Source organism: Ceratotherium simum, chromosome 22, assembly GCF_057802395.1.
Source record: "Ceratotherium simum simum isolate JZ-2026a chromosome 22, ASM5780239v1, whole genome shotgun sequence".
Classification (NCBI taxonomy): Eukaryota; Metazoa; Chordata; class Mammalia; order Perissodactyla; family Rhinocerotidae; genus Ceratotherium; species Ceratotherium simum.
This window is the reverse complement of record NC_141921.1, coordinates 25,655,450-25,676,824: the sequence shown is the minus strand read 5'-3', so window position 1 is coordinate 25,676,824 and position 21,375 is coordinate 25,655,450. Positions and strand designations below refer to the sequence as shown.

The following is a 21,375-nucleotide window of genomic DNA, read 5'->3' as shown; positions in this document are numbered from 1 at the left end:
ATCTTCAGCCATTTAAGACTTCCCAGCTGAGACTCCAGACATCGTGGAATAGAGACAAGCCATCCCTGCTGTACCTTGCCAAATTCTTGACCCATGGAATCCATGAGCATAATACAATAGTTTTTGTTTTATGCCACTAAGTTTGGGTTGGTTTGTTACACAGCAATAGTAACTGGAACATCCCCTTTACAACCAACTCTCTCAAAGGAGTCGTCTACTCTCATCATCTCTATTTCTTCATCCTCCACTTATTCCTCTTATATAGGTTTTGCTCCTTTCTTTCAAGCTTAATAATGTTCTCTGAAGTCAATGATCTCCAAGTTGTTAAATCTAATAGACATTTTCTCTTAGTGCTAAGAAAAGTAGTTAACACTATTGTCCAATTCTTCCTTCTTGAATTACTCTCTTCTAGTTTCCATAACACCACATTATTCCAAGTATCTTCCTTCCTCTCTAGCCACTTCTCAGTCTTATTTGCAATTTCACCTTCCTCTAACCAGCCACTAGATGATGAAGTTCCTCAAGCTTGGTTCTAAGCCTTCTCTTCTTACTTTATAGTGTGCGAGATCAAGATTTGGCCACCCTGAAATCTATCTCTTTACCTTGATTGTTTTCTCTGAGGGACATTTGACCTCCCCCACTAACTGCCTAAAGAATTTGACATGGTGGCTCCTTCCTGGGACAGATCTTCTATCATGATGGCTGTAATGATAATGTAAAATAGATGTTACAATGGGAGGGACACCAAGCCCCTTTTATCAAAAAACTCTATCTCTCCCTGACCACATTATCTATAGATGACCCTGAAAAGAATTGTCTTCTTGCCCTCTGAAGTCCCAGACCACTACCCACCCGCAACACCTTTCTCGCCTTTAGCTACAATACTTAAGCAAGCAGCTTAGACAGAGGGACGAGTTGCTCATTTCTGAGTTTCTCCCATGTATACATGTTATTAAACTTGGTATTATTTTCTCCTGCTAACCTGTCTTGTTAATTATTTGGCCAGCCATAAGAACCTTAAGGGAAGGGGCAGAGGGGGATTCTCTCTCTTCCTTCAACAATAGTCTTTCTCTCTATCCATATCCATGGTTTTAATTCCCATCTACAGGACATTGACGACAACATTTTATCTCAGACAATTTCATCTATTAAGCTCCTGTTCATATGTCCAGATAACTTCTTAACATTTTGTACTAGTCAGGGTTCTTAGTTGCACAGAGACTGGCCTTGGCTGATTTAAGCAGAAACGAATGTATTAAAAGTTCACAGAATCACAGGAAGAGCAGAGCACAGGGGCTGGAGCCTATGCTAAGTGGACAGAGAGAACAGCCAAAGTCATAGCACAGAACTTCCCGGTGATGATACCAACACTGCTCTCAGCAAACAGAGACATGGCAGCTGGCACCATTGACAGCATTAGCACTGGACAGTGGATGCTGCCACCAGCAGCACTGCCACTAGGGCACCTGGAGATATTATCTTGCTGCAACCGTCACCACCGCCAGAAAAGACTCTGAGGTTTCCGCTTTTTGGTGTCAGAGCTCCCTCTTCAAAATCACTGGTGGATAGATCTGATTGTCAAAATATAGACCATGGCCATTGTCCTAGTTGCAAGAGATTCTGGGAGATCAAGTCACTAGCATTTCCAGATTCTATTGCAGAAACCTCCCATCAATTAATCATAAGGAATTCTCCAAATATATATATGAGTTTCAGAAGCTAGGAGGGGGAAAGTGAGGAAAAAACTCCCATTACTTCTTCCTTACAACAAAGAGTTGATCACCAATCTGATGTGCTCTCTTGAGGAACAAGTTTGTAGAACTCTTCTGCATGTTTTTAATTAACTAATGCTAAAATAAAACCTTTCGCTATAACAATGCCCAGATCTTTCTGAGAGAATTCTCAATGGGGATGCTAGCAGAGTAGCTTGAGTACATCAACACTCCTGACACCTAGTGGTTTTCAAACATTTCCACTTACCTGTTCAGAATGTGAGGAAATGCAACTAAATAGCAACACCTCAAGAGTAATACTGAAGTGACATTAAGAGATAGTTGTGAATATTTTGTATCCTTCTCATAGACAGTATGATCCTCAAAATGCATAGCTAATTATTGATGAACCAAAGTAATAAACTTTGTACATGACTGATTATTACATAGGAGAGGAATCCATCAAAAAACTAAATGTCTTGACATTTTGAGTCTTTTTTTCAGTTTTACTATATCTCAGTACTTTTCAGTACCTGACCCCAGCATAAGAAACTAGGAAACTAATTTAGTTTATAGAATTAATGTTTCTGTAGTAACAGTGAAAGTTCAGTGATTTAAGATTCTAGCAAATATATAACCTGTTTGTACTCTAAATATTAAGGACATAAATATGTCAGAAGAAAGGCTTGATGTACAATGAATTTCGGTATTTGAAAACACAAAACCTGCTATTTTTACTGGTTTTATGTTTTCTCTGAACTTTCTCTTATCTCAGCCTCTCTGGATTTTCCTCTTCAGATAAACTGCTTGTGGCCTGTAGAGGTTTAAAAAAGGTTATCCCCGACTAAAATAACTGCCGCAATAAAGGGAAAAATTCTGTGGAAATCTCTTACATTTGACGTTGCAAAACTTAAGTACAATAATGTCACATGTACTTATACAGTTATTGTGGGCACGCCTAAGTCCCTCCCTCTTTCCTAAACCAAATTCCCCAGATCCTAGAAATCCAGCCCTTCTGCCCTCCGGAGGCGCCTTTCCCAACGTAAAGCACAATTTTAAATTTCAGCTCCTGACTAAATAATGATTCCGTAGTCAACTGCCGGGGAATCTGGGCACCCCAGTGCCTCCGGAGGGTGCAGCGGGGCGCAGGCAAGGGCAGGGGGAGTGGGCGAAGCTGCTGGTTGGTGCCTGAAATCTGTGCGTTGCCCCTTTAATTGTGTCCCCAGCCCTCGGGCGTTTCTGTCCAACGCCCACGTCAGCAAATACCTTTTGTTTCTCTCACGTTGGGGCTACTTGTTTTAGGGCGTAAAGGAACGGCTTCGAGAGGGGGTATTTCCCCTGCCGGGAACCGGGAATCTCCCCCCAGCCCGCGCGCGCGACCCGCCGGTGCGCTGCGGCCCGCGGTAAGTGGCTGCGCGCGGCGCGGGCGGAGGGCGGGCGGGGCGTCGGGGCTGCCGGGCCGGCCGCGAGCCTCGCTGCGGGCGGAGGCGCCGCGGGCTCTGACCGCCCGGGCGGCGTTGGCGGCGGGATGCGGTCCGGCGCGGCGCCCCCAGACGTCCCGGGGCGGGAGAGCGGCGGGAGGCGCAGAGGCGAGCGGGCGCCATTTGCAGCCCGGGGCGCAGCGGCGGCGGCGGCGCGCCGGCTCCGAGGGGCTGGAGACCGTCACAAAGGAGGCGCGGGCGCCGGCGGCGGAGGACGCGGCCTCGGGGCGGCGGCCCGGGCGGCCCGCGGGGAGAGGCGGGCGGCGCCGGGGCGCACCGGCTCCGGGACTCCGCGGCCGCCCCTCCCCGCGCCCGGGAGGGGCTGCGGGACAATGGCCCGCCGTCGCCGCCCGGCCGGCCGCGGCGCGGGGAAAGGCGGGAAGGCGCGCGGAGTCTCCCGGCGGCGGCGGGAAGGCGGCGCGGGGACGGTGCCGGGCGTGTCTGCAGCCGTCGGGCGCCGCGGACTCCCGGCGGGTCGGCGGCCGGCGGGGCTCGGGCTGCGCGGCGAGTGACGGGCGGGCCGCCCAATGGGGCGTCGGGGGCCGGGCGGGCGGGGGGCCCGGGGCTTCTCCCCCGCCGTCCCGGACGCTTCCTCGGGAGGGTGGTTCCCGGGGCGGTAGTCCGAGTGTCTCGGTACATCCTCCATCCTTTGGTTTTTTATCATGATGCGACAGATCCGGGCTTAGAACCGAAGGCAGACTTGTCTGCACCTAACAAATATCGAGCTGTAATTATTTTATGACGGAAGCACACATACGCACCTTCTACCCGTGTAGACTGGCTCTTCTGTAAGTTAGCGGTTTGGCCCCTTCCCCTTCAAATGCGCTTATTGATCGTTGATTGTGCCAGTAGCTAGACTGCACATCTTTCAAAGACGTGTTTTCTTTTGATTTTTTTTTTTTTAAACTGAGATGTAATTGACATATAACATTGGTCTAACGTTTAGGCCAAGACGTATTTGGGAGCGCTAGATTCCCACCTAGTGGGCTTTTAACGACACACGTCAGTATTACTTCTATTCTTAATAAACGTTTATATTTGCAGAACTTTATTTAGTAAATGGAGTGCTTTCACCTCTACGAATTGTTTCACATAAAACAACCACCCAGTCGGGCCGATAGTCATTCCACTTTTCAGATGAGGAAACGCGGTAAGCGCGGAGTTTAAGCGTTAAGCCAGGAGGTGAACCATGGCAGCCTCCCAACCGCCTTCGCTTCCTGTTCTTGCTCTTCATTCCCTCCTAAAAGCACCTCCAGAGTCTTAAAGAAAGCAAGTCGGTCACGTCGCTCCCCTGCTCTAAAAACCTTAACTGGTTTTTATCAGAAAGAAAGTCCAAAATCCTCATCAGAAGAACCAAGGCCCACACTTCCTCTCTAGTCTAATTTCACCCAAGCCTCAGGTGTGGATGGGTTTCTGGGAGCCCAGGAGCAAGCACCCTTCACTGGTAACCAGGGGTCTCATGTCGTTATTCTTGGGGACCTTTCTGGCCACACAGGCAGTAAAGGGGAAGTGAGAATTTAACCAAATGGGTGCGTGTGGGTTCGGCTATAAGATGTCCGTAGGAGGCATCATGAGTACCTGGACTCCTAGGTCAGGTAAATTTCCAGCGCCATGAAAGAGGGCACCTTGCCAGACCTTATCTCATGGCCTTGAAATTACCAGCTCTGCTGGTAAAGATTTGGGCCCAGCAATAACTTTGTAAAATAGAGTAATACTTAATTCATCCTCTATCATTTAAATCGTATTTTCTAGCTAAAACAAAATTTCCATCTAATAGGCTTAACCCTTTCAGTGACATAATTACATGTTTATAATATTTAAAGGATTTGATGTAAGTTGTTTGATTCCCCTTGAGAGAAGTTTTTGTCACTTCTTAGCTCAAAATTGGTCAGTGGCTCCCCATCTTACTCAAATGAAAAGCCAGAGGCCCCCACATAGTCTACAAGGCCCTGCAGGAACTGGTCCCATGATATCCTACCTGCCTCACAATCTGCCCTTCCTCTCTGACTCCATCTCTCATTGCTCTCCCCAGCCCTCCTTGCCTGCTCCAACTCAGAGCCTTTGCACTTGCTGTTCCATCTGCCTGGAACACTCTTCCCCCAGATAGCCACATGACTCTCTCTCTCTCCTTTGGACTTGACTTAAATGCCATCTTCTCAGTGAGACTTTCCCAACTATGGTTTTGATTCTCTTAAACGTTTTTATACTTAATTCTAAATCTTTCCAGTGTTAAAAGATGTTTATCCACCAAAGAATACAATTACCATGCAGTTAGCTGAAGTTCCTTCTGACCCGGGGGTTTTTGCTAAGGAGGCTGATGAGATTTGTTTGGGTGACCCTGATGGGACACACTAAATTCTAGATAAATGACTATATATCTTAAAAGAGGTAGTCTTCTAGCCCACAACCTTAATTCAAGTTACACTCGTTACCTAAATCTTCAGTCTACTCATAGAAATTCTTGTCTTTTCCTTCTATTCCAAAGATCTTTGAACTTAATGGTTTATAAAATACGTAATTGTTTTTTCCATCCACCTTTTTAAAGGTCTTTGAAGTTGATGGAGATCTTGATTTCTTTAATATTCTTGGGACTATTATAGATATCTAGCTCTTACAGATATTTAAAATGTTTCCAATTGACTTTTGGATGTCCCACATGAATTAGTATAACTTGCTGTTTCATCTAATAAGGTCAATCTACTGAAAGAAGAAAATTTGAAACGTATTAGCCATTTCAATGACTTAAACATATATTTTGAGAATAACCTTAAACCTTTCTTGATGACTCAAGAGTACTACTATGAATGCAAGTTATGTTAATGCCCAGTAGATGTAAATGTTACCAAGTTGTAACTGACTCCCATTTATAGGACAGTTCCTATTTTCTTGGAAAAGTTCCTATTTTTGCTCCTTCCTCTGTCTCTGCTGTCACTCTTAGTTCAGTTTCTCACCATTTCTGGCTTTGACAATCACATTAAGCCTTTATGTTGGTCTCCCTGGCCCTGCCTCTCCCACCGTTTCTCTTTCTCCGTGCTGTCTCAGGTCTTCTGGGTGTGCAAACTGAATCATCATCACAATAATACCTAGTATTTATTGAGCCCTAGCTGCATGCCAAGTATTGTGCCTATGTTATAGCTAGCAGAAGAGTACCTAAGTTATAGCTAGCAGGAGTCAGCCTGAATTCCAATCTGTTCACTTGCTCCTTGTGCAATCTTGGAGATTTTCTTTTAATTTCTCTGTGCCTCAGTTTCCTTTTCTGTACAGTGTGGGTCGCAGCAGCACTTACCTCATTATGCTATTGTGAGGACTGAAATAAGATAATGAGTATAAAGTGTTTAGCACAGTGCCTAGTAGACGTTCAAATATTAGCTATTTTTATTGAGATATAACTCATATGCCATAAAATTCACTATTTTAAAGTGTACAATTCAGTGTTTTTTAGCGTATTCACAAAATTGTGCAACCATCGCCACCATCTAATTCCAGAACATTTTTGCCACCACCTAAAGAAACCCTGTACCCATTAATTGTCACTCATCATTCCCACATCTCCCTAGCCCCTGACAACCACTAATCTACTCTCTGTCTCTATCATCTGCCTGTTCTGGACATTTCATATAAATGAAATAATGAAATATATGGTCTTTTGTGACTAGCTTCTTTCACTTAGCTTGTGATTTTTAAGGTTCATCCATGTCGTAGCATATATCAATACTTCATTGCTTTTTATGGCTGAATAACGTTCTGTTGTATGGATATACTACATTTTGCACATCCATTCACCAGTTGATGGACATCTGGGTTGGGACTTTTTTTTGGCTGTTATGAATAATGCCTCTATGAACATTCATGTGTGAGTTCTTATGTGGACATATGTTTTCATTTGTCTTGGGTGTATATCTAGGAGTGGACTCACTGGATCATATAGCTTTTTTTTTCTGAATAGCTTTATTGAAATATAATTCACATACCATACAATTCACCTATTTAAAGTGTACAATTCAATGGTTTTCAGTATATTCATAGATATGTACAACTATCACCACAATTTTAGAACATTTTCATCACCTTGAAAGGAAACTCTGCACCCTTTAGCTATCACGCCCCCCATCCCTCCCCCTCCTCCTATCCCCTTCTTACTAGCCCTTGGTAACCACTTATCTACTCTCTGGTCTCCATAGATTTTCCTATTCTGGACTTTCATATAAATTAAGTCATATAGTATGTGGTCTTTTGAGATTGGCTTCTTTCACTTTCCATGGTGTTTTCAAGGTTCATCCACATTGTAGCCTGTACCAGTACTTCATTCCTTTCTATGGCTGAATAACATTCCATTGTATGGATATACCACATTTTGTTTATCCATTTTCCAGTTGATGGACATTAGGTTGTTTCCACCTTTAAGCTATTATGAATAATGCTGCTACAAACATTTGTATACAAGTTTCTGTGGGAACGTATGTTCTCATTTCTCTTGGATATATATCTAGGAGTGGAATTGCCGGGTCCTGTGGTAACTCTATGTTTAATCATTTGAGGAACTACCAAACTGTTTTCCAAAATCGCTATACCATTTTACCTTCCCACCAGCAGTATATGAAGGTTCTGATTTCTCCACATTCTGGCCAACACTTGTTATTTTCTTTTTTTTTTTTTTAATATAATTTTATTTATTGATTTTCCCCCCAAAGCCCCAGTAGATAGTTGTATGTCATAGCTGCACATCCTTCTAGTTGCTGTATGTGGGACGCGGCCTCAGCGTGGCCAGAGAAGCGGTGTGTCGGTGCGCGCCCGGGGTCCGAACCCGGGCCGCCAGCAGTGGAGCGCGCGCACTTAACCGCTAAGCCACGGGGCCGGCCCAGCACTTGTTATTTTCGTGTGTGCATGCATATGTGTGTGTGTGTGTGTATTGTAGCCATCCTCGTGGGTGTGAAGTGGTATCTCATTGTGATTTTGATTTGCATTTCCCTAATGACTAATGATGTTAAACACATCTTCATGTACTTATTGCTATTTGTCTTAATTTATTTCTTATTTCTATTAATCTTATTTATCTTAGCTATTATCTTATTTAATCCTCTTAACAGACTTCCTTAGAGCCTCTTAACAGTCAATATCCTCATTTTACAAAAAAGAAACTGATGCTTAGAGTTAAGTAACTTGCCTAAGTCACACAGCTAGTCATTGGTAGACCTCTAATCATGTCACTCTTCTTAAAATCCTTCAAAAATCCCCGAACCTACAAAAGTGGAGGAGCTTCGGGATCTGGTGCCGACATACTTTTCTCTTTTCATCTCCCACAGGCCCTAAGTCTCTAGGCATATGACAGATTTTTAATCATACCTGTAGAGGTCTTGCTGTTTAATACCTGTCTGTGCCTTTGCCCTTGATGCTTTCTGTCTAAAATGCCCTTTGTCCTCTTTTTCATGTATGAACTTCTACTCATCCTTCAAGACCCACCTCAACTGTTACTGCCTTTTGGAAACTTTTCTGGAAGCTCCCGGGCACAGTCATTCGCTTGGTTTTACTGTTCCCTTCTACTGCGAGTATTTTCTGCATTGTATTGTAACTTTGTTTCAAGGCCTCTCTTTCTCTCTCTCTCTCTCTCTCTCTCTCTCTCTCTCTAACTCTCTCTCTTCTGATAGACCTTGAGGTGTTCGAAAGCACTGACCTTTGACATGTCATCGTCTTCGTATTCCCAGGGCCGGGATAGCCTGGCACAAAGTAGGTGCTCAACAAATCTGTATTGCATGAATACCTTTCAGTTTGAATATCTGCCTTTCTCATAAAAAATAGAATAAAAGATTTTTGCTTTAAAAAATGGGAAAAGAAAACACATATAGCTGTATGGAGTTCATAACAGTGTAAAAGTAATTACTGAATCAAAGGATGAAGTTGCTTTCTTTCAATTGTTTTTCTAACCCTTCAGGAAGCCTCCACTGCTTTGAGTCCTTGGCTCTCAGCAGCATCTGAAACATCAAAGATGTAACCAACACCTTTGTATCAGCTTCAGTTCCCTCTATCTCACTGGCGCTGATAGATAAGGTGCAATGTATGGTTCTTACAATTTCAGAATGTTTGGGGGAAGCTTTATTCCAAAATCTACAATGTATTTTTCATCATCAGAAGACACTTCAGCAAACCAAACCAGGCCAGTATTTTATCTAAGACCTTCTTTTCTTTTTTCTTGGTAAGGAAGATCAGCTCTGGGCGAACATCCACTGCCAGTCTTCTTCTTTTTGCTGAGGAAGATTAGCCCTGACATCTGTGCCAGTCTTCCTCCATTTTGTATATGGGATACCGCCACAGCATGGCTTGATGAGCAGTGTGTAGGCCCACGTCCGGGATCTGGGCTGAGAATCCCTGGCCCCTGAAGCGGAGTGCTGGAACTTGACCACTACGCCACCGGGCCGGCCCCTTCTTTTTATTTTTTATTTTATTTTATTTTATTTTTGAGGAAGATTAGCCCTGAGCTAACGTCCGTTGCCAATCCTCCTTTTTTTGCTGAGGAAGATTGGCCCTGGGCTAACATCCGTGCCCATCTTCCTCTACTTTATATGGGACGCCGCCATAGCATGGCTTGACAAGCAGTGTGTTGGTCTGTGTCCGGGATCCGAACCTGTGAACCCCAGGCCACCAAAGCAGAATGCATGAACTTAACTGATGTGCCACCAGGCCAGCCCTCTAAGACCTTCTTAATATGTACATTGGGGGCTGGCCCTGTGGTTTAGCGGTTAAGTGCGTGCGCTCCGCTGCTGGCGGCCCAGGTTCAGATCCCGGGCGCGCACCGACGCGCCGCTTCTCCGGCCATGCTGAGGCCGCGTCCCACATGTAGCAACTGGAAGGATGTGCGACTGTGGCATACAACTATCTACTGGGGCTTTGGGGGAAAAAAACAAATAAATTAAAAAAAAAAATGTACATTGGAATAGTATTCTAAGCCTAACACTAAAATTTTAAACTTTCAGGACTTATAAGTTTGCAAATCTTATAGAGTACAGATCTCATTCTCATGAAATCTCCTCTGTGATAACATTTTAAAAATCTGAGTAACAAAACGACCTAAGTGTCCACCAACGACCTAAGTGAATGGATAAAGATGTGAGACATATCTATATCTGTATCTTTATCTATATCTATATATCTAAATGTAATGGAATAATATTTAGCCATGAGAGAGATAGAAATCCTGTCATTTGCAACAACGCGGATAGAACTTGAGGGCATTATGCTAAGTGAAATAAGCCAGACAGAGAAAGACAACTACTGCATGATATCACTTACATGTGGAATCTAAAAAAAAAAAAAAGTCAAACCCATAGAAACAGGGTAGACAGACGAGTGGTTCCCAGGGGATGGGGGATGGGGAATATAGGGAGAGGTTGGAAAAAGGGTACAAACTTTCAGCTCCAAGGTGAATAAGCTCTGACGATAATGTAAAACATGGTGACTATGTTGATAACACTGTATTGTATAATTGAAATTGACTAAAAGAGTAGAATTTAAATGTTCTCACCAAAAAAAAAAAGATAAAAATGTGAGGTGATGGATATGTTAATTAACTAGATGGTGGGAATCCTTTCATAATGTATCAAATCACCACAATGTACACTTTAAATATCTTTATCTTACAATTTTCTGTCAATTACATCTCACTAAAGCTAAAAAAAAGTGTGAATAACAAACACACTGGTTCACAGAGCATAATTAATGAAGTAACATTTTTGAAGTGGGAAAATGGCAAAAGTTTTTTCTAAAGAAAAATTCTTCCTTAGGGTGAGATCTACAATAACTAGTTAGCGTTATTGTATAGTTATCTAACTAGTTGACTAGTTATAACTGTTATAACTAGTTATAACTAGAGCAGAGCTTTGCTATCCTCAGGTACACTGTAGTTTTGAAATGATCACTCTCTCTGGGTACACAAATATGATGCAAGCAGTCAATTTTTTTGTGTGTCCACCTTGGTATAAGTTAGCATTTTGTAGGCCACAGGAAAATGTGTGGTAATAAAATTCTAAAATGTTTACATTTTGTTCTCGATTAAAACTGTTTTAGAGTGGTCTGAATAATTAATAATAATAATAATAGTAATTATTATTATTACTATAATAATAGCTAACATTTATCAAGGGCTTTTTATAAGCCAGGCACTGTTGTAAGCACTTTTCTTAGATTATCTTTTCATTTACTCTTTCCCACACCTCTGTAAAGTATTGCTATTCCCATTTTACAGATGAAGAAACTGAGGCACAGGGAGGTTAACTTCCCTTGTTACCCAGACAGTCTGATCCCAGAGCCTGTACCCCTGAGCACACTGCCCAGTACTGCCACTCACAGACTAATTCACCCTTTTGCTTAAATTTTGAGGTAAATGATGTACTAATATGTCGTCTGGATCTAGTTGCAGGAAACAGAAACCACTCTAGGGTTTTAATGTGTTTACTAAAGGGAATTGAGTGCTTACAAAATTATTGGAAGGGCTGGGAGGAATGAGTTCCAGGCTATGCCTTCAGAAGTTGTTCCCAGAACCAGATAGCCAAACAGGCCTTCCAGGCGAGGGAATCAGGAAGCCGCCACTGGCACTGCCGAGTTCCACATGACATTGTTAACTGTAATTCAAGGTTCAAGACATTGCTACCCCAGAACTGCCCCTGAACACCCACAAACTAGTGACGGCTGTCTCCACCAAACTTTTCTCTTGACAGCCATGAAGCTCTGGACACTGGAATGCTGCTGCAGAAAAACCCAGTGTTTCCATAAATGTGTTTGCCAGCATTAACAGCCCAAACAGCAGAAAGATGGTTCCCGCCTCATTTCTGCTTTCCAAATCTCACAGAAGAACATCTGATGGATGGACCCCCTTTCACACGAGGAAACTTAACTGTAAAGGAGTCTGGGAAACGTACTTTTTAATTTTCCAGAAGGATGTTAGAAAGGATGCTGAGGGTTAATACACAAATCTACTCTAATATCTGCTAGGGTAGAACTTGGTGGTTATCCCTAAAAATGACATTTCGTCAGTATGTAAAAACTGTTTAGGGCACAGACTATGTTCAGAAATCACAGAATTAACTCCTGCTTGCCACTGTCCAGACCCAGGACACTGGACAGTACTAGTTAGCGTGCTCTTAAGGAGCATTATCGAAACAGTGAAGCTAAAGCTATCAAAGTAAATACCCTTTCCTGAGTGCTCTCCTGGCTCACTGGGGCTAGGTGAGAGATGAGCTTTTAGCGTAGCAAGGAGTTCTCCAAAATTATTGATTTTGTTTCCCCAACTACAGAATCCTAGTTTATCCCTAAATTTGATCCTGCTGTTTTAATTATGGGTGTTTCTTAAAAATCCTTTTCATAGCCAATTCTATTCTTTACTGTTCTTTAAATGTAACCCTTAAAAAGTGTTGGTAACCCGCCAGCAGTTTCCTGCTTCCACCTCCATCACCTTTGGCTCTCTCAGCTTGCCTTTGTCCCTTAATTTAAATTTCTTTTTATTTCTCCCTTTCTTTCCAGCTATAGAGACTGTGGGACTTGTTTTTTATAATCTTTGCCAATCATAAGAAGGAATCACATTACATTTTGTGGAATACTCAGATCATCTGGGCTATTTTTTCTATTGGTTGTTGCTCAAACATTTTTTTGTAAACCTCTAGGTCAGCAGTGTTTTTAATGGTTTAAATTGCCGGAATTCAGATCGTGTCGTGAGTGGGTGGTTGATGCATTTGTTTTGCTAATTTAAAGTATATTTGAGCAGTTCTCCTTTGTCTGGTGGTGTTTTCAGGATGCTTATTTAAAACTTATTTCAATTTTTCTTCTTTATACTTGCCTATATTTTCTAAATTTTCTATAAGTATGTAATACTTTTACAATCAGAAAAAAATACATATTATTTTAAAAGGTGATTCCATTAATTTAGTCAAAATTATTTTGGCAGGAATTCTTAGCTTAATTGATTGGTTTAAAAAGCATCAAGGGCCAGCCCCATGGCTTAGCGGTTAAGTGCACGTGCTCCACTGCTGGCGGCCCGGGTTCGGATCCGGGTGCACACCCACGCACCCGCTTGTCTGGCCATGCTGAGACCGTGTCCCACATACAGCAACTAGAAGGATGTGCAGCTATGACATACAACTATCTACTGGGGCTTTGGTGGAAAAATAAATAAATAAAATTATAAAAAAAAAAAAGCATCGAATTCATTTTCCCACTGCCTATGGACATAAAGCCTTAACAGTCTCTATGTTAACAAAACTTCATGATCAATGAAAAAAAATAGTTGAACACACACACACACACACATATGCACATACACACACTATATATATATTATAATTAAAAAAGGTTTGGAATATAGTAGGAACTGATACTTCTTTATAACAAGAGTTGTTACAGCTGCTGTTATAAATTGTGTTACACTCTGGTACAATCTGGCAAATAGAATAAGAGTTATAAAAGATTGGGTAACTGCAGTGGGGCTTTCTGAACATATGTAGGAGGATTTTTTTTTCCCCCACTTCCCTCTTAACCAAACAGTTTTTAAGAAATGTTGAATTTTTCAAGTTGAATCTTTAAAGCTATTCTGTTTGGTTTTCTCGAAAATCATATAAGCCACTTGCGGGAAAAGGATAATAGGACGTGGGTTGTTGTCTTGGTATCTCATCTGCCGGCCTGCCTTTGAATAGCTGTTGTCTTAAGAAGTCTATTTTATTGTCAAAGCTGAAAAGTATGTTTGCTTTCAACTTGCCATAATATATTTTAATATTGGAAATCTCGCAGATTTTAATATTATGGTTCAGGTTAAAATTAAATAAATAAATAAATTTCCGTTAGCTAATAACCTGTGCCAGATTATCTCCTTTTACATGCCAAAAAATGATACCTGATAAATGCTTCCATTTAATTTATTTAAATAAATATTCTGTACCTTACAAGAGTACCTTATAAATAGCTATTTTCTCTCTCTACAGGACAATCCTTCACGTATAGACTGTGTTTGACTTGGAATCTTCCCGTTTTCACTCCATTCAATTGACTTAGCAGGGTTTCAAGAGCAGCATTTGTAAATTTCCAGGTATGAAAATTTTTAATTCTTGATATTATACCTAACTTAAATACATAAAAAAGTCAGTCAGTCAAAAGTAGAATTTTGCACTTGCAGATTTTATAGAGCAGAGAATGGATTTATTACATGAAAATTCAGTGTATAAAACATTCAACATTATGATCTTCTTGTCCAGGACTCCTTGTTTGCTTATTGCTAAATTTTTAATTCATTGCCTCTCGTGTACATATCTCTTCCATTCTACCTTAATTAAAGACTCATATTACATAAAGGCTGGAGATTATCTAGACCAATCCCCTCAATTTGCAGAGAAGGAAAGTAAGCCTAGAAAGGTAAAGTTACTGGTCCATGGATATATAGCTAATTTAGTGGTAGAACTACTGTCAGAATTCTGATCTCAGCTCCCCCCACAACTGCGGCAGTGGTGAAAGAGTATAGCTCAGCAGTTACATCTTGCAGCTTTGGAGTCACTCTCTGGGTTAATACCCTTTTCTGTAAGATGAGGATAATAATACCACCTGCCTGAGAGGTTGTTGGGTGGAGGGATTAAAGGAGACAATGCATATTGCTATTATTATTATTGCCTGTGGCCCTTTCATTTCTCACCATGTTGACCCCTTCACTGCTTCTTGAAACTCCTCACCCTTGGCTAACATGTCACAGTGCTCTCCTGATTATCCTGTAATTCCCTGTCTATAACACTGGCTTCTCTTCCCCATGTTGCTCCACAGTTGTGGGCAATCCTCCAGGTACTCGTCTCAGCCTGTTTCCTCTGAGCCCCTCATCTCTATTTGCAGATATCTCCCACATCGCTATCTTCAAGTCTGACTTTCCCTCTGAACGGCAGATCAGCATTTCCAGTGACCCAGTGGCCATCTCTACCTGATTTCCCACTCACCTCAAACACAGTGTACTTAAAACCGAAGTCACTGCTTTTCCTCTAAACCAGTTCTTCCTCCTGACTTCCTAATTTCTGTTAGTGATACACCTAGGCTTTAAAAATCACTGTGTTCTCTTTATATCTCCCTAGTCTTCCACAGCCAATCAGCAATCAAGACCCATGGATTTATTTCCCATTCAAGTCTTTTGTATCTTTTTCTTCTTTTCTATTCCTGCCATCATCACTGTGTTCATTCAGGCCATTAACCAGACTGACATTTGCAATAGAGGAGCTATTTGGTCACCTGAAAGTAGCTTGGTTCAGTCTCTCTTTCTGTCTCAAGAAATACAATCTCTTGATTTTTTTTTTTTTTTTTTTTTTTTTTTAAAGATTTTATTTATTTTATTTTTTTTCCCCCCAAAGCCCCAGTGGATAGCCGCATGTCGTAGCTGCACATCCCTCTAGTTGCTGCATGCGGGACTCGGCCTCAGGATGAACGGAGAAGTGGTGCCTCGATGCGCACCCGGGATCCGAACCCGGGCCACCAGCATCGCAGCGCACGCACTTAACCGCCAAGCCACAGGGCCGGCCCTAATCTCTTGATTTTTCATGATGGAATGTCGACTTGTCACCTGTTCATGTAGCACATGAATCTTGATTTAAGTAAAGACACAGAATATCATTACTTTGGGAGCTCCCAAGATATCTTAATCTCGAATTACAACCTAGATCTGGCTAAATGTGAGACTGATAGTTAATATTTCACCACTTGTTTGACAAACTTTTAAAAATTTTGTTTTTAAATATAGTCGTATGATTCAAGACTCAAAATATTAAAAAATATATCGTGTAAAGTCTCCCTCCCATCCTTGTCTCCTGTCTCCCAGATCCCACATCACCTCTAATTGGCAACCAGTCTTGCAGGTTTCTTGTTAAGCCTTCCAGAGTTTCTATTATTTTTTCCCTTGTATTATATATATAGATATGCTCTATTCCTTGCTTTTTTAACATTTTAACTGTGTATCATGGCCATCTTTCCATATAACTATCCCCTATTGATGGGCGTTTTTCTAATTTTTTATTATTGCAAACAGTGCTGCAGTGAATAACCATGTACATGTGTCATTTTGATCATGTACCAGTATACCTGCAGGATAAATTCCCACAGGTGAAATTGCTTGGTCAGAGAATACAAGCATTTGTAATTTTGAGAACTATTGCCAAATTGCCCTCCATGGGGTCATACCAAGTTATACTCCCATCAGCAATGATTGAGAGTGCCTGTTTTCCTACAAGCCTATCAATATTATCAAACTTTGGATTTTTACTGGCTTTGAGAGGGGGAAAATGATACATCAGTGTGGTTTTAATTTGCAGTTATATTGTTATGACCGACGTTGAACATCCTTTCATATGATAAGTGACATTTGTATTTTTCTGTTAACTGTCCTTTGTCCTATTTTGTCTTAGGTTATTGTTCTTTTTCTTGCCAATTTCTTAGAAGCCCCGGTGTATATTAGGGAGATTACCCTTTAATGATAATTTTACCTCCTACTTTCCAGTAGTCCTTTCTCTGATTCTTTCTCAAGTCTAATTGCATTGGCCAATGCCTCCAAAACAGTGTTAAGTAATGGTAGTAGTGGGCATTTTTACTGGAATGCTTCTATTAAGATGCTAGATTTTGGACAACATGGATGGACATTGAAGGTATTATGCTAAGTGAAATAAGTCAGAGGGAGGTCAGATACCCTATGATCTCACTCATAAGTAGAAGATAAAAACAACAACAAACAAACACATAGAGACAGAGATTGGATTGGTGGTTACCAGAGGGGTGGGGGGAGGGAGAGGGTGAAAGGGATGATTAGGCACATATATGTGGTGATGAATTGTAATTAGTATTTGGGTGGTGAACATGATGTAATCTATACAGAAATAGAGGTATAATGATGTACACCTGAAATTTATACAATGTTATAAACCAATGTTACCGCAATAAAAGAAAATAAATAAAGATGCTAGATTTTGGACTTAGATATATTTTATCACCAACAAGCTTTTATTGAGAACAGATTATAGACCAGACTCTGCCTGGTTTATAAAAAAAGAAAGATTAAAAAAAGAAAATGACAGGGCCGGCCGGTGGCATAGTGGTTAAGTTCGCATGCTCTGCTTCGGCGGCCCAGGGTTCGCAAGTTCGGATCCCGGGCACAGACCCACGTACCACTTATCAAGCCATGCTGTGGCAGGCGTCCCACATATAAGGTAGAGGAAGATGGGCATGAATGTTAGCCCAGGGCCAATCTTCCTCAGCAACAAGAGGAGGATTGGCAACAGATGTTAGCTCAGGACTAATCTTCCTCACCAAAAAAAACAAGAAAAGAAAAGAAAAGGAGTATGACTCTACCTGCCTTCAAAGAGCTTACAGGAAAAGACAGACATAAACCTTAGTGTTACAGGTATCATAGTAGGTTACGTACAGGATACAGTGCAGACACAAAAAAGGGAGATAGCTAATCAGCTTGAGCCCCATGTCAAGATAAAATTCCAAAGAACAATGTACTCAAAGCATACTAGCTTAGTTTGCTATTGAAATGTTTTCATTGAATTAATTATAGAATGACCTTGACTTTAGAGGCAACATATAGGGAAAGTCATATAAAGAGCCTTTGTTAGTTCAGTAAGGACACTGGTAAAGATATTTATTGAATGCCTCTGACATACCAAACGTTAAACAAAGGCTGGGCATACACACAGACATGGTCTCTACTCATACTGATACTATAGTATAGCAGGGGAACATACCTTAAAATAGGCAGGTAAAATGCAGTCCAGCAATTGCCATGAAGTATATGTATGAGGTACAACGGGGACACGGAGGAAATAGCAATTAACGTCAGCCCAGGGAAGTCAAGAAAAACTTCCCAAGGGAGGCCCTGTTTGAGCTGACTCTGAAGGAGGAGTAAGAGTTTCTCACATTGAGAAGGGTGGAACAAGGTGTACAAAAGCTTGGCAGCATGAAGGGTATAGTGTGCCTGGAAACTGCCATATAGTTTAAGAAGGGGAGATGAGCCCAAGCTCCTAATTGCTTCTCAAACCTTTGTGTTTGTCCAAGCTGTCATCTTTGTTCTTTGTGGCTCCCAGGAGATGAGAGTGTGCCGAGACCCATCCATGTTCCAGAGGCATGGGAATGCCCACACACCTGTTCAGGCTCCCAGAGGATTACTAATTACCTGACCTTTCAGCTCTCCACGTGGGCTAATTGGAAGCCTGACCTTCAGGCAGCCATAAAAGTTGGAGTGCTAGATGTGTAGACAAGTTCCTTCCAGGGAGAAGCTGGAGACTTGGTTTTTCTGTTGTAGCAAGCCAGGGGAGAAGGTGAGGGATGTGCCTACCAGCTCTTTCAAGATCCCAGGCAGCAGCCACGTGCTGATTAGAAGCTGGACCCTCAGGCAGCAGCTAGGAAAGTATGCAGTCAAATCCTTTCCAGGGAGAAACTGGGAGATGGGGTTTTTTCCTGCTCCCTCTGCACTGGGCTGGAGGGTAGGGACATAAGGGAAGTGTTGAGTGCCTGTTTAAAAACTGCTTCTTTGTTTAATATAGTCCTGTGGGACTCATGCATTCAAGCTCCTTTGGCTATCAGAGCCGGGTGATTTGGGAGCCCATCCTTAAGGTGGCAGCCACAAAATTTGGGTTGCTAGATGTGTGGACAAGCTTCTTCCAGAGGACACTGGCAACTTGGGTTTATTACTGGAGTGAGCTAGAGGGAAACAGAGGGGGAACTGTCCACCAGCTCTTTCGGGCTGATTTTGGGGGCCCATTCCTCAGGTGGCAAACTTAAAAGTTGGGGTGCTAGGTGTGTGGTCCAAATCCTTCATTCCTCAGGGAGTGTTGTCCAATGAGAAGTCACTCAACTTGTTTCTGGATTTCTCTTGGGGGAATTGACCCGTGTATAGCTGTCTATTTTGTGCACCTATGGGAGGACAGAAAGTCAGGAGCTTCCTATCCTGCCGTCTTGGTGACCTCCTCTGTGACTTCTTTAGCTTAGGGCCACAAAGGACTTGATTGCTGTAAGTAGGTTTTCACTCCCTAGAAAATTGTGCTACCAGAATGATTCATCCCTAAGAATTCTAGATAAATGGGATTTTACCATGCCTACTCCATCACAGTGCCAGGATCTTTACTACTTAGGATCTTTACTACTTTTTCTAGTATGATTGATATGTTAGAATTTTTATTTTATAAGCTGTGATGCAACCATAATACTCTTTGGCCGCTTTAAGGCTGGGCTCTATTAGCTAAGTGGAAATGTAACACAGATGTTTAAGTAAATGAGGCAAAGTACCTGTTTTCAACAGAATTATTCAGAAGCAGAATGAAATTCTTTCTCCATTTGCTCTTTTCCAGATATATCAGACAAATCCCCTACCCCAACCAGGCCTTTGGCCTCTACTTCTTTAGGAGAAAGGATTCATTTCTCTGTCTATAATCTTTCCACATCCATAAAAGGCTAAATATATCATAAGTACACATGTTCAACAGCAAAATATACCTAAAACAATTGATACATATAGTGGAACAAATAGTTTCTATCATACTGAGAGTGACCAAAAAAAAAACCAACTTATACTGGCATCTTATAATAAACTTGATTTATTTCAGGATCTTATTGTAAGAAACTTAAACATATATGGTATAATATTTATGGGTTTTTTTGCTGAGGAAGATTTGCCCTGAGCTAACATCTGTTGCCAGTCTTCCTCTTTTTATGTGTGAGCCACTGCCACAACGTGGCCACTGACAGACGAGTGGTATAGGTCTGTGCCCGGGAACCGAACCCCAGGCCACCAAAGCAGAGAGTGCCGAATTTAACTACTAGGCCACTGGGGCTGACTACTATATAGTATAACATTTAATTACAACAAAATAGTTTAACAGCGTAGAAGTTGGAAGAATCCTCAGAGATCATCTAGTCCACCTCTCTCCAAGTGCAGTCAGGCCTAAATCATCGACATTCTGCCTCTGCTACAACAAGCAACATAGAACTTGTTTCTTTGCAAGGAGGGTTATTCTGTTGCTGAACAGCTCAAACCGGTATTTCTCAATTTTTTTTTAACCAAAACCCTCAGTAAGAAATACATTTTTCATCATGACCCGATACAGACATACTTGTGATTCTGCATATTAATCTCTCTCCCTCTCAAACAAAAAAATCATGTAAGAATTCTTACCACTTTGCAATAAACTCTAATATTTTAAATTTTAAATTCTGTTTTGTATTCTTTAAAATTCTGGTTATGACCCACTAAGTTGATTTCAAAGCCCTCTAATGGATTGAGACAGCAGTATGATAACCATTCATTTAAAACTTACCAAAGCTTAGTTTGCTTGTATGTAAATATGAAGGCTCTAGATCAGGACACCTGAGCTCAAAAAAAATCCCATAAGGTTCTCATTTTTAAAAAGCTGTTCTTTATATTGAGCTGAAATCTGTCTCCCTTTAGTCCTGTCCATTGGTCCATTTTGCTTTTCAGAACCACACTAAACATTCATTCAACAAATACTGATTACGCACCCACGTGCCAGACGTCATGCTCTGTGCTAGGGATGCTGAGGTGAGCAAAGCAAAAGTCTCGGCCTTTTTGGAGCTTACTCTAGTGCTCAGTGCAGAGGACTAGTCTACTGGACCTACTAAAAGAATAATTCTACTTCCTTTTCCATATATCTGCCCTTCAGTAGGAAGACAACTATCATATTTCCTTTTAATCCTTTCCCTTGGTTTCTAAACGATGCCTCATATGACGTAGTTTCTATGACAGTAGCTGTTGAGTTATGGTGATCAACTAAAACTCCCCATACTAACGATGAGGTTGTCAAGATAACCTCTGTTGAAGTGACATCGAAGCGAAGACTTGTATAAAGTTGGGGAACAAGTTATGTGAAGTTCTGGGGGAGCATTTTTCCTGACACAGGGGCCATCAGGGGTGAGTTTGGCACCTTGGGAAACATCAAAACCAGTGAGGTTAGGGCTGGGGGTGGGGGAGATGGGAGGAGAGGAGATCTTGCAGCCTTTTAGACTGGGGTAAAGATTTTGGAATTCTTTTCAAGTGAGATGGAAGCCATTGGACATTTTGTGTCGAGGAATGATCTGATCTGACTTACCTTTGAACAGATCCCTTTGGTAAACGCAGAGACCAGTGAGGAAACTAATATAGTAGTCTATTTATTCAAGCGTTCTTTTATGAT

At 41.7% G+C, this 21,375-nt stretch overlaps 1 protein-coding gene across 1 annotated transcript in view; it reads left to right on the top strand.

The window, feature by feature from the left end:
• Positions 1-2,794: 2,794 nt before the first annotated feature.
• Positions 2,795-21,375, top strand: part of ZBTB8A (zinc finger and BTB domain containing 8A) — a 58,646-nt gene continuing 40,065 nt past the window's right edge. The window contains exons 1-2 of the mRNA XM_087446368.1: positions 2,795-3,115; positions 14,155-14,258. The gene's annotated coding sequence lies outside the window, so the exon portion shown is untranslated. The remainder of the gene's footprint in view (positions 3,116-14,154; positions 14,259-21,375) is intronic.